At 37.9% G+C, this 12,380-nt stretch overlaps 1 protein-coding gene across 2 annotated transcripts in view; it reads left to right on the plus strand.

Moving 5' to 3' along the window:
• Positions 1–12,380, plus strand: part of CDH11 (cadherin 11) — a 100,331-nt gene that overhangs the window by 61,170 nt on the left and 26,781 nt on the right. The window lies entirely within an intron of this gene.

Below are 12,380 nucleotides of genomic sequence, written 5' to 3' on the forward strand. Positions count from 1 at the left end.
CCAGCCACTCCCCATAATTGAGGTCCCATTTCAGCGAGTAGCTGTGGATATTCTGGGTCCTTTCCCGAGAAAGACGCCCAGGGGAAAGAAGTACGTACTGACTTTCGTGGACTTTGCTACCCGATGGCCGGAAGCAGTAGCTCTAGGCAACACCAGGGCTAAAGCGGTGTGCCAGGCCCTAACAGACATTTTCAGATGGTTCTTTGGGAATTCTTTGAGAATATGGAACAGAGAGAGACTCCTCTTTATCTTTTACGTACGATGAAAAGGGAAACGTGCTCCTCATACTTCCTTGGAAAGTCCTGACTGAGACACAGGCAGCCATATTGGACAAAGAATAATTGATGAGAGCTATCTTAACCAAATAATCTACCTTGCCAGATTAAGTTTTAGACTTGTAGATCTGTGTTTTCACTTCTATTTCCTTGTAATCATCTCTATGTTTATTACTTTTATTAGCATCCCTTAAGCTGTGGTTAATAAACATGTTTTAGGTTTAATTTAAACCAAGCTGTCCTGTGTTTGAATTGAAGTAGTTGTTGACTCCAGTTAATGTGGTAAGCTGTTGAGTATTGACTCTTTAAAGGCACAAGTGGACCTTATTATTTCTGAGTGATCCAGGAGAGAGCTGGACTTTAGGGCAGACTGTTTTGGGATGTGTTGGGGTCACGTGTCTAGTAGTAACTGGTGGAGACCAGAATGTGGCTGTGGTGTAACAAGCAGGCTTCTGGAGTCAGAGCGCTGAACCATAGCTGTTTATCACACAGACACTGGGTGCATGCTTGTATCCTGTCAGGGAGCTACAGCAGCAGAGTATTTTCAAGATACCCAGGGTTATAGGACAAGCATAACACAAGCGCTTGCTGGTCTAGTCTCAAACCTGGAATGTCAGAAAAAGAGTTGTGATGTACCATTCAGGTGTTAGATTGTTTTTGTGGCTGACATATGCTGGAAGGCAATTTACCTTCTGTCATTTCAGGACCAATAGTATTCCACTAATAACGTAGTCTTATTCACCTTTTCCCATCATTGGCAGTGTAAAGGGGCTTTAGTGAAATGAGATTCTGGCCCAGGTTGACAACACAGTGATACAGGGATGATTCTGCGCCATAGGAGATTTACCCTTGAATTCATTGAGACCAGGGCCAAAGCTAAAATATTTTATCCCAAAATATTACCTCCTTAAGGTGTCTAACTTTAATTGACCTAGAGCTTCAGGAATTACTCTAAATAATGATGATCTCTTTAAAGAACTAGAAATATTGGATGAACTTTTGTTGCAAATTCCCCTGGGTAGTTTCTGATCTTGCCCCTCTGGGTGTGAGATATCACCTTGGTTAATTGGGACTTTTATACAAGAGGAATTTGAGCTTGAAGGCATTTAAATGTTAATCATATAGTCACAGTGAAATTCTAGAGTACTTGCATTGTCCTGGCTATAACCAACCAAAAACCCCAAGTAGGTCTGGTCTGGACTAGATTTCTATCAAAAAATAGATATTTAAACATCTGTAATTGGTCAGGAACCAGTAGCCAAACAGTAGTGATATATGGGATATGATAGTGTCCCTTTTATATTATATATTAAATATGATTAGGTCAGACTAGAACCAGTGAAAAAAACATTCTAATTATTATTTCCTTTTTTGGAAGTGTGTGATTCATATGAAAAATATCAATTTTATTTACAGGTTGATGGGCCCAAATGGTTGGATGGTCGGTCTCTCTTGTGATATTTACATGTCTATCTCCTAACTGAATTTTTTGGCAGCACTCCAGGAAACGAGAGTGAGATCCACATTTTGTTCCTGCCTGCCTAGGGTCCAAAGGGCTGGGAACACTGAAAAGGCAGCGGGCTGAGTCCTTCTGGTCAGTGTCAGAGCAGGACAGGCACTTTCTGAAGGGAGCCATATCAGGATTTCTCAGCCAGAGCAAATGTTGCTAAAATGTAGACCTTTAAGGATTGAGGAAGTGAAGTGTGATAGTGGAGACTACATTGAACAAGCCAGGTTAAAAGAATTATATCAATACACATCTAAATGTAGCCGGAGTGACAGTCTTGAGTCCAAATGGTTTGGTAGAATGTAGCTGTTTTTTATTGAAGTTGCAAGCCATTCTACTTTGGCTTGCCTTTGGGTACCCCGACAATTGGTGGCTTCCTTTGTCTTGCATATTGTCATAGAGTTAGCACAATATTTGACTGTATGGACACTATTCTGCAAGTCCCCAAAATGCTCCCATCTATAGCCAGTCTTATCTCTGTGAAAAATTAACTATTGATTTTCACATGTTCATAAAGTTCTGAGGACAGTCCTTATGTCTTTTAGTACATAAACTTACACTCCAGCTGACAAATTAAGTAAAAATCAGAATAAACCCTAACATCTTTCACTGACCTGATGAAAGCTGTCTGGGGAATCTCCCATATATTTAAGCTTTTACATCAAGTCTGCCATGTGATTATATACTTCTAAATGTATCTAAATCCTCCCTCCCAAAGCTCTTTCTTTTACACAGACTTCTCAGTTTTTCTCTGTATCCCAGCTGGTATAGTTGACCATCTGTAGAGTACATTGTATACTCTTTAAGGCCTGAAACACCCTTTTGAGCCAACTTAATTTATGGTGTTCATTAACTTATAAGCAGGACCTTATATTTGGCAATCCTGTAGTGCTTTTTCTCCTCAGCTGAGGAGAAACAAATTTCACAAGTACCTTTGTGAGTTAAGTTAAAACAGTTGTCCAGCTACTAAAAGAAGATAAACTGAGACATAAAGAAACTAAGTTATTTGAAAAAGGCCATCCAGCAAGTCAATGGCAAAGCCACCATTACAGCTCAGGAATTCCTAAATCCATGCTTATTCCATTTCATGCACTTCTGAGATGACTCTTCACATACTCCTCTGTTCTGACATTATATTTCTTTAGAATATATTGTATAAAATCACTATTCATAATCTGAAATCAAAATTTGGGTTCCAGTACTCTTTCAATGAAAGTCGAGAAAAGCTGCAGGTCCTTTCGTTAGAATTTTAGCTCTCACCTTTGTCCTTCCTGCAAACATGTTTGAGAATCACAAGGCTCCTAGTAATTCACTGAAATCTCAATAAAGTCATTTTTATTCTGGAATAGAGTGTTCAGACAGTGGCATTCTTCTCCCAAAATTATGCAAGAATAGCTATTCTAGTCAATTTCCCCCATGTAGACAAGACATAAGGGTAAACAGGAAATGCAAGTAAAATGATGAGTTTGTGCTACCTTTTAGTCTTTGATGGGAAGGCATTTGTATTGTATCATATTGTGTATTGTATTAGATTCACCACTGAGTTATGCTTCCACCATAGTAACCCAAGAGCTTCGACTACAGAGAGATTCTTTGAGAGATGGTGGTGGGGAGGCAAGGTGCCCAGGGCTTCTACTCTACTAGGAGTCCTATAGCTGACCCAAAGTGAGTGGCACTAATTGGGGAATAGCAGGCTAAGCACTGATTCAGCACATCCCTGGCTACTCTCTAACTGCCATTGTCTGAATGGACTCCCCACAGCAATGTTAAAACTGCCCTCTAATGGCAGAATCTCTCAGAGAGGGTAGTTCTACAAACAGCACACCTGCTGGCTCAGTTTCAATTAGCAGTTCATGTACTAGTGGAGGTACCTCAAAGCTATTCATTTCAGCAGGTTGAAATAAGGAAAGGAGTTTGCCCAAAGTGCATACAGAATCAGGGAAATGTAGGACCGGAGGAGACCTTGACAGGTCACCCCGTCCAGTGCCCTGCACTGAGGAAGGACTGTCTAGACCATCCGCCAGGTGTTTGTCTAATCTGTTTGTAAACACCTCCAATGAAGGAGATTCCACAACCTCCCTAGGTAATTTGTTCCAGTGTTTAACTACACTGACTGTTAGAAAGTTTTTCCTAAGGTCCAACCTAAACCTCCTTTGCTGCAATTTAAGCCCATTACTTCTGTAGAATCATATAAAACTTCTATAGAATCATATAATGTGCGTGTTTTGATGGGTCTGCTCATAATATTTAGTTTTTGAAGACATTCAGAATTATCCTTCATCTAGCCTTCGATTCTGACTTTCTGTCTCAATGTTTTATTTTGCATAAATCAAATTAGCTAGCAAGTAAAATTTGGGGGTAATTTTGCCTTTAGTTGATATGAGCGCTTAGTAAAGAAATACTCAGAGCTAGTTTAAAACCTGAACACAACATATAAGTAACTTGACTTTAGTTGTTGGTTATTTTCCCCACTGAGCATCATCTATTATCACTTACTTATAGAATAGCAAACCATACTGAAACTAGAGAGAACCTAGGCTATGGTTATATTGGATTTTGAGCACATAGTAAATGATGAGACTTCCACTTTACTCTGAGATGCACAAGTACACAATTATTATTTAAAATAAACTCTTCCAAGAGTGTAGTCATTATTTCAAATGACTCTATCAATCACTGAGTTCTTTAATAAGACTACCTTTCTTATGCTAGTTGTTTTCCTGCAGAGTTTATGCTTAAAAACAGACAGCCTGTGTCACATTTATCTCATGCAGATCTCCCTAGGGCAGCAAGTAAATGTGAAACTCTGTTTACAACCATTTTTCATTTCCCAAGCCTTTTAATATCAGTCTCTCAGGCCTATTGCTATGTCATTCACTTCGTAATGTAGTAAGTTGTCTTGTCTCTTTCACTGCTTGTATTGGGTACAGTGCTTGGCAATTTCACTCTCTTTGGATGACTACAAATTAAACTAAATTCAGAGGAAAATAATTTCCTTCTGCGCTGATTTCAGAGGTAGATACTGAAAAGAAATATCACATCCTGTTAGTCAGGATGCTTACTTTTTCTCCTCCTTCCTACTGAATATTTTTTATTTCTAAAGAGCCACTGGTATGCATTTTGGTCTATGGTTTCCTGATATTGAATCTCAAAACTGCCAAAGGGAAAAAATGGCTGCATTTCAAAAGCAATTTTTAGGAAAACCTCGGGATTATTAGGTTTAAACATCTCAGTAATTCAATACAGTGCTGTAAAACATAATTTAAAAATACAAAGCATTAAGGCTCCTTGCATAAATCGATACAGAATAATAATCTATGAAACGGTAAAGACTTATGTATATTATTATTTATTTGTATTACCATAAGCACTTAGGATCCCTACTCAAGGAATCGGACCCTGTTGTGCTAGGTGTGGTACAAATAAAGAACAGAGTGAGTAGTCTCACAGAAGACAATGAGACTATTCACAGTGCATAAATCGTTGCAAGATTGGACTGCCAATATTGGGATTAAGACAATAATCATTTATGGTCTAATTCTACAACCACTGAAGTCAATAGAAGTTTTACCACTGTTTCAATTGTAATGGGCTGAAGTCCTCATAGACATTTTTATCTCCCAGTTCCTAATAAATATGAAATATTGGAGGTTTTGGATTAAACATTCTTAGGGTATGTCTGCACTAGAACTGGAAATTATGAAGCCCAGCACAAGTTGACAAACCTGTGCTAGCTCTGATGAAAAATTTACGGGTAGCCACGAGGGGCAGGAAAGGGCAGCTACCCAAATACTATCCTATCTGAGACAACAAGCACATACTCACCAGTTGCATGGTCGTGAGGTTTCCAAAATAACAAGGATTCGTAAGTTGGTCTGACAGTGCAACTGTGTTTTAGAAAAGAGAGACAATACATTTAACTGTGCCATTGTACTATGCTACTTGAATCCGTATATTTTACTTTGCCTAATCAAAATTCTCAGCACAAGACCAGATTTACTGAGCTACCTTTTTGTGACATTTTCTTTAACTGAGACAAAAGCAGGAGCACAGAATATGTTTTCTGCTGAAGAAACCTTAAATTAAAAGTGAATACCTATCAATCGAAGTGCAGTGATACTTTTTGGTTACAGCTATTCCTCTTGCAACCTAATTTTCCTGCAGTAAGAATGGATAATCCTGTCAGTTTTCAAGAATTGTGTTTGTTTATTTAAATATCTTTAAAATGTTTTTTAAAATAGTTCTAGGATCTTATTAGTTGTATTATAGAATTAGTAGCAAGGATAAAAGCCAAACTCCTCCTCCTCTCCTAAAAAAAAAAAAAATCACAAAATGAACTGACCACACCAGACCAATCCAGGATATATACATAATGAATCTTAATTAGTCATTATGTTTTATTGAGGGAGATGAGTTGAATGCAAAATGGCTTATGTATAAATAAAATTACACCCCCCCGCCACAACATGCCTACATATACTTGGCCATTTTCATTCCTCAGCTCATCTCCTGCAATAAAACATAAAGTCTTGTTAAGATTCATTATGTTCCCTAAAGATTAATACATTTGGGATCTGTTTGACCACTTTGTTTTCCAGATTCAAACATGACATTAGCCCCATCCCATTTAAATTGGGAGACTATTGGTTTGAGTGCCTCTGATGAGTGCATCTGTGCTTATATCAAAGACAGAGACTGTCTCTTAGGCATTCAAGCCTCAGAATGTTTTGAGTTAGACCATGGTATTGTCATGAGTCCTGACTAAGGGGCAGTGTAGAATTGCACTGCCACAGGAGAAGATGGGAGTCCAACTTCTCCCTGTGTGCCTGCTCAGCTATGTTGATGGGTGTGTTTGGGGAGGTGGAATTAAGTCCCCACCCATTCCCCACCTGTGCTCAGCCATTCCCTGCCTACCTGAGCAGTAGGGGTGTAGCATAGTCATAGCAGTTCCACCAGCAGTTCTCCTGCTTGTACTCTGACACGCAATATGGGTAGCCCATTCATACAAGGGATAACTCATGTTCTTGTGCACATAACTCAAAATGTGATGTACAGTTGAACCTTGGAGAGTTTATAAACTGAAACCCTTAAACTCATCAGAAGATAATCTGGAGCCATATACTGTACTTGTTCAATCATGAAATAAGATATGTATTCGTTCATCTGACAGTACTAAAATTCTGCTATAACAATTCTAATCAAATTGTCAAAGTACTCTCTGGGGATTGAGAGAACATTTCTCTTTTTCACTAATTCTGACTAAAACAGAGAGCTCATTTAGCTGGGAATTTGTGAAATTTTACTCAATGCTCTTATAAAATTTCTCAAAATACTATCATCCATCATTTTATCATTACAGTGTACTCTTGAATATACATTATCAAATGTATCCTGGAGGAATAATTACTTGTTTAGTGTGTCATGTGGAAGTTCTGGGCTAGACAAATCAAAAGAATTGTTTAGGCTATAATACTTTGACATATGGTCATTTAACAGAGGTACACATAGGAAGTAAGCTTGACTCTATTGGGATTATTTCTGCTATATATAGAAAAAAAATAAAGTTGGCTAGATATAACTTCAGAGTCTCTGGTTTTGTCATTAAAATAATCTCTGCTGACTCCTTAGTTTTGTCTATGATTCTTGTGTAAACAATCAGCACCATTTTTGTCTAAGAAAGTTTGAAACTGATTTTTTTGTGGGGAAAGCTGTCTTTTTAGAGAGAAAAACATTTTAGTGTGGTGGACTCAAATTGTCTTTTGTAACTCTGGGAAAGCACATTTTACTGCACTGAAGTTGCTCTGCTATAAAAGAGGGCAAAATTTGGGTAGTGTTATCAGTTTGGTAGTATTCAAAGTATCTACAACATAGTTAACATTTTTTTTAGATTGGCTATTCAATTTAAGAATGGTATTGATGTAAGCAATATTGGAGTAGCATTCGGACAGACCCTACACTGCGTGATCAGGAGAAAGGAAGAATAGAGCCCTTCTCCATTGAGCTCCCTTTGCAAGAACATATCAGAATTACAATTCTGGGCTCTGGGGACCACATGGACTGCTCAGTTTATGCATTTTGGGAAGTATATTGCTCCAAAAGGGGAAGGACCGTTTTCCAACCTTGCAGCAGCCCATGCAGTAGATCTGTGGTACACAGGAGAGTACATTGCACTGGTAGAATGTGACTTAAGGCTTAAGGAGGATCAGTGCCTAATAGGCTCAACAGAGAGCTTTGTTTAAAGATATTTCTAATAAAGTATATTTTTTATTTGTATTTTCAAAGGGGCTGAAGCCCAGCCTCCATTTTTAGGTACACGTTTCATTGAATTTGATTCTTTTTTCTTTTGTGATTATGCTGTTAGAAGTGCCCTTTAGAGAAGTGTTCCTCTCCATGGCTCAGGCAGACCTCACTATGTATTAGATATTTGCAATACAGGATATAAATTATTACAAGTTTTTAAGTTTTATCTCTAGTAAAAGCAAACCACGCCTGTTCATTTGCTGACATAGGGTTATTTTCTGATTGAACAGTGTGAGACAGCTGATTAATTCTTGTTTCTATGTATTCATGAATCTAGCATTCAGTCTCTAAAAAAAAATCAGAATTTTCTTGTTAGCAGTTAAAATTTACTATCTCCTCATAGATCCATCTTGTCCCAAACCTTGTTACAGTATCTACTCGGGTATAAAAAAGGAGAATAAGGTTGGGTGTCTAGTAGTTTCTAAGGGAAATATATAGTGTTAAAATGAGAAACTGTTTATTATGAAATTCCAAACAATAGTGAAAAAATTGGAGTATGTTGTTTGGGGCAATCTGGATAGATGACCATCCATATTGTTTGCCATAGTTTCAGAATGGTACAATCTTTGTGTAGAGTTAGTTGAATCATCATAATCATTTAAAAATAGTTATTCCCAACTAATCATTGATTGAAGAAAGGCAAAATTCACAATGAATTATTCTAATTGTTTTATCTACATATGATATAGTACAGCATCTGTATCAATCTGTTGCAAATTGTGGCTTTCTGGACATTAACCAGGGCCAAATTCCAATCATCTGCTGCAAGTTCAGTTCCCAGATCTGCATGCCATGCTTGGTGAGTGATGAGGTATTTTTCCTCCAGTGTTGGCCAAAAGACAATAATTGGTTTATGAATTGTTTAGCTGCTTTTCCATATTGACTCATTGAAGAAATTAACTGTTTGTTTTCAACCTGGAAGTTACTTTTAAATGGTTGAAGTGACTTAATTGTTTTGGAAGCAAATCTCCTTTCTTTTTAAAGATACCACTGTAGTTTGGTTTTTAGTTATATTTGTTGTTGTTATACCTTAATTTAGTAGCATCTCATACACCTTGGCTGGTAGGAAGCACCTTATAGATAAAGCACCAAATACTCAGCTGGTTTAAATCAGAGTAACTTCATGGAAATCACTGGTGCTATGTCAATTTACCCAGCTAAGGATCTGATATAAAGTTATTAACTTTCCTTATAAAGATAGGTTTGGATCTTACTTACTAGTGTGCAAAGACCATACTACTATGATCTGTCCCATTGTGTGTTGTGGCAAATTGTTGGCACTACTATGATAGATCTCACATTTTCTCTTCTTGGAAGGCAGGGAGGGGGCACGTTCAGGGCGCTGTTTCTTGCCCCTGAACTGGGATATTAACTGCCCCACTAGGGTCCTAGAGGAAGGGGGTAGAGAGGGAGGGACCCAGGACTTCCCTTTACTCCGGGTCCCAGCCCAGGGGCCCTAGGGATAGCAGTAAACCACTTGAACTAGCAGTTCCTTCCCCTGGGCTACTTCCCTCTCCTGCCCTCCCTCTGCACAAGCCAAGTGTCTCTTTACTTAGGGTCTTGGTCTTCCCCCGCAGCACTTCTCCAAACTTTCCTCTGCTTCGCTTCAAACTGCTCTCTGCTCCAACTCCTCCCCTTGCCTGATTGAAGCAGGGGAGTTTTATCAGGTGACTGGCTTCAAGTGCTTTAATTGGCTTCAGGTGCTTTAATTAATCTATGGCAAACTTTCTTCCCTCTACAGAGAATAAGGCTCCCTTCTAACCCTCTTCTGCTGCCCTCTGGCCATGCTGTATCACAATGTTTACAGAATTGGGCTCTTAGAAAAAGCCCCATTTAGGTACAATACTTCCTTTTGTATTAGGAATACATAACCTTATTCGTCTCGCAAAGAGGTTTAAAAATAAAGGATTGGAGGCAATTACTATTTTAAATCCTAATTAGTAAATTAAGTATGGATGTGTGGTTAATGTTTTGTATCTAGTGCTTCACACTTCAATAACTGATAGTAAACACTTGTATGTATCTGAATGTCTGTTCCATTATTTTAAAGCATCTTTTATAAAGTCTTTGCTGATTATTACCAGTATTGTTATGTAATTAAGTTATACGATGTTTTGGATATTATGGAATATGTGGTTGTTTACTTACTTTAATTGTTGGTGGCATGATTTGAAATTAACGATCTGGAGAACAGGATTCAAATAAACAGTTTTTTTTTCTTTTTAAACTTGTTTTGAAATTCCATTAATGCAAACTGTTCACTTGCTAAGCCTGCTGTAAAATAATGTGAAACAATGCACCAGCAGCAAAACAAAGCAAGTCTCCATTCATCTTATTGGAGAGTTGGGATCTTATTATAAAAATGTGCCAGTGCTATTAACTGCTGCACTTCAGAATAGCATGCTTCCAGCAAGAGTACGTGACCAGTATAACTGGCTATAACTTGCACATCATGGTGCTCCATTCAATTGAAAGGACACTCCATAGGAAACTGCTCCTGAAACACATCCATGTTTTAGGTTAAGTGAACGCAGTTATGCATCAAGCTGAGCCAGCTACAGTATTTAGAGTTTTGGTTGCGCCCAAAACAGATGAGTGTGGACAAAAATAGCCCCATATACCGAGGTGACTTTAGAGGGTGGGTTAAATTCAGCTCTCAACTCTGGTGTAAATCCAGAGTCATTCCACTGAGTGTATTGCAGTGGCTCTCGATTTACACCTGTGTAACTGGAGAAGAATTTGTCTATATATTTATGATGACATTTCTAAACTTTGAGCTAAATTTAATGGATATTTACTTAAATGGTAGTGATGCTTAGCCAGTAATCATCAAGTAATAGGCGCTGCAATTTGACTTTTCTACACAAAAGTGATAAATAATCTGTTTCCATTTTCTCTAAGAATGAGTTATTATCAGAGAAAGATGTGAAATGATCATTCCATGGTGAAGTTTTTTTTTCATAAATAAACCACTAATAAAACAGAATAAAAACTAGTTTCAGTCTCTTATTTCAGGCTCCAGCGCTTCTAGTGTCAAAAATAATTTCACTTACCTGCAAAATGGCAGGAAACATAAGTAAGCTCTGAAAGGACAGCTCTGACTAAATCCTTTGTTCCTTGATACAATCCACAGTTTATACCTAACATAGATTTCTGAAATTTTAAAGCGCTTTTCGGAGTCAAATTGTGGGGTTTTCCTTTAAAGGATGAAGAGTGTTCTTGGCTTTCCCATTTCCATCCTTTTATGACTCTTCCATAATATGGCATAGAGAAAATAATATTGAAAAAAATTCACATTACTTTAAAATAGTCTTATTAAATATGCCTGAGAAAGAAAAGTCAAATTCTTCTGCGCCAGATTATGTTCTCAAATGTATGCATAAACCTCACTGAATATATTAGGCTGGAGCAACTGCAGTGTCATAGTTAAGATTGTTTCTGGTTAACACTAAAAATGGAAGATAAATGTCTTTATATTATATGAAAAACACAGTGTGCCACAAATGTTTAGCACACCCCATTCATCAAACCTGAATGTATGTGTTTGAACAGAAGTGTGCAAAGAGTATGGTGAGGGGAGGGTATAAATAGGTTTTGGGGAAGGGGATGCTGAATGTGTGGCATTTCTACTGGGAGAAAGTTAAGAGTGGGGTGCATTCTCTGTGGTGTGGCTGTGTTAATAGTGAGCTGTGTGTCTTTGAGTGAAGGAGTAGAGTGTGGGCAACATTAACTTTTTAGTTCGTTGTCTTTCTGTTACATATATTATTATAGAGCATCCTTAACTAACACCGAACTCTGGGTGTGTGTGTGTGTGTGTGTGTGTGAGAGAGAGAGAGAGAGAGAACTGGCAAATGTGTGTGTATATATATGCCTCTGAGAATAGAATATAGCCTTAAGTTAATATTTTGTTAGCATTCTGTATCAGATACAAAGTGAATTACTGAGAAACCTAAAATAAACATTCCAGGAAGAGTAAAAGTTAGTTGCTCAGTACAGGTTTAGGTGCTGGAACTAGGGATTCTGGTTTCCATCACATACACGGTTTACAATTTGGTTCAATGGCTCTCAGCACCCCCACTATATAGATTGTTGCAGCACCACAGAGTACAGATGTTCTTTAAAAAAAGGCTGAAAAACGTTGTATGGGAAGCCCCAGGGATATATCCAAGTGGTTCGTTAAGATAGGTTGTTAGTACTGGAGGTGTAGTCCTTAGTGCAAGTTTCACTGTATTCGACAATCTCATGGTCAAACTTTGACCCTGATCTATTGTACATAGAAGTGATCAGATTTAAAGAAA

The sequence above is a fragment of the Chelonoidis abingdonii genome, chromosome 19 (genome assembly GCF_003597395.2).
Source record: "Chelonoidis abingdonii isolate Lonesome George chromosome 19, CheloAbing_2.0, whole genome shotgun sequence".
NCBI lineage: Eukaryota > Metazoa > Chordata > Testudines > Testudinidae > Chelonoidis > Chelonoidis abingdonii.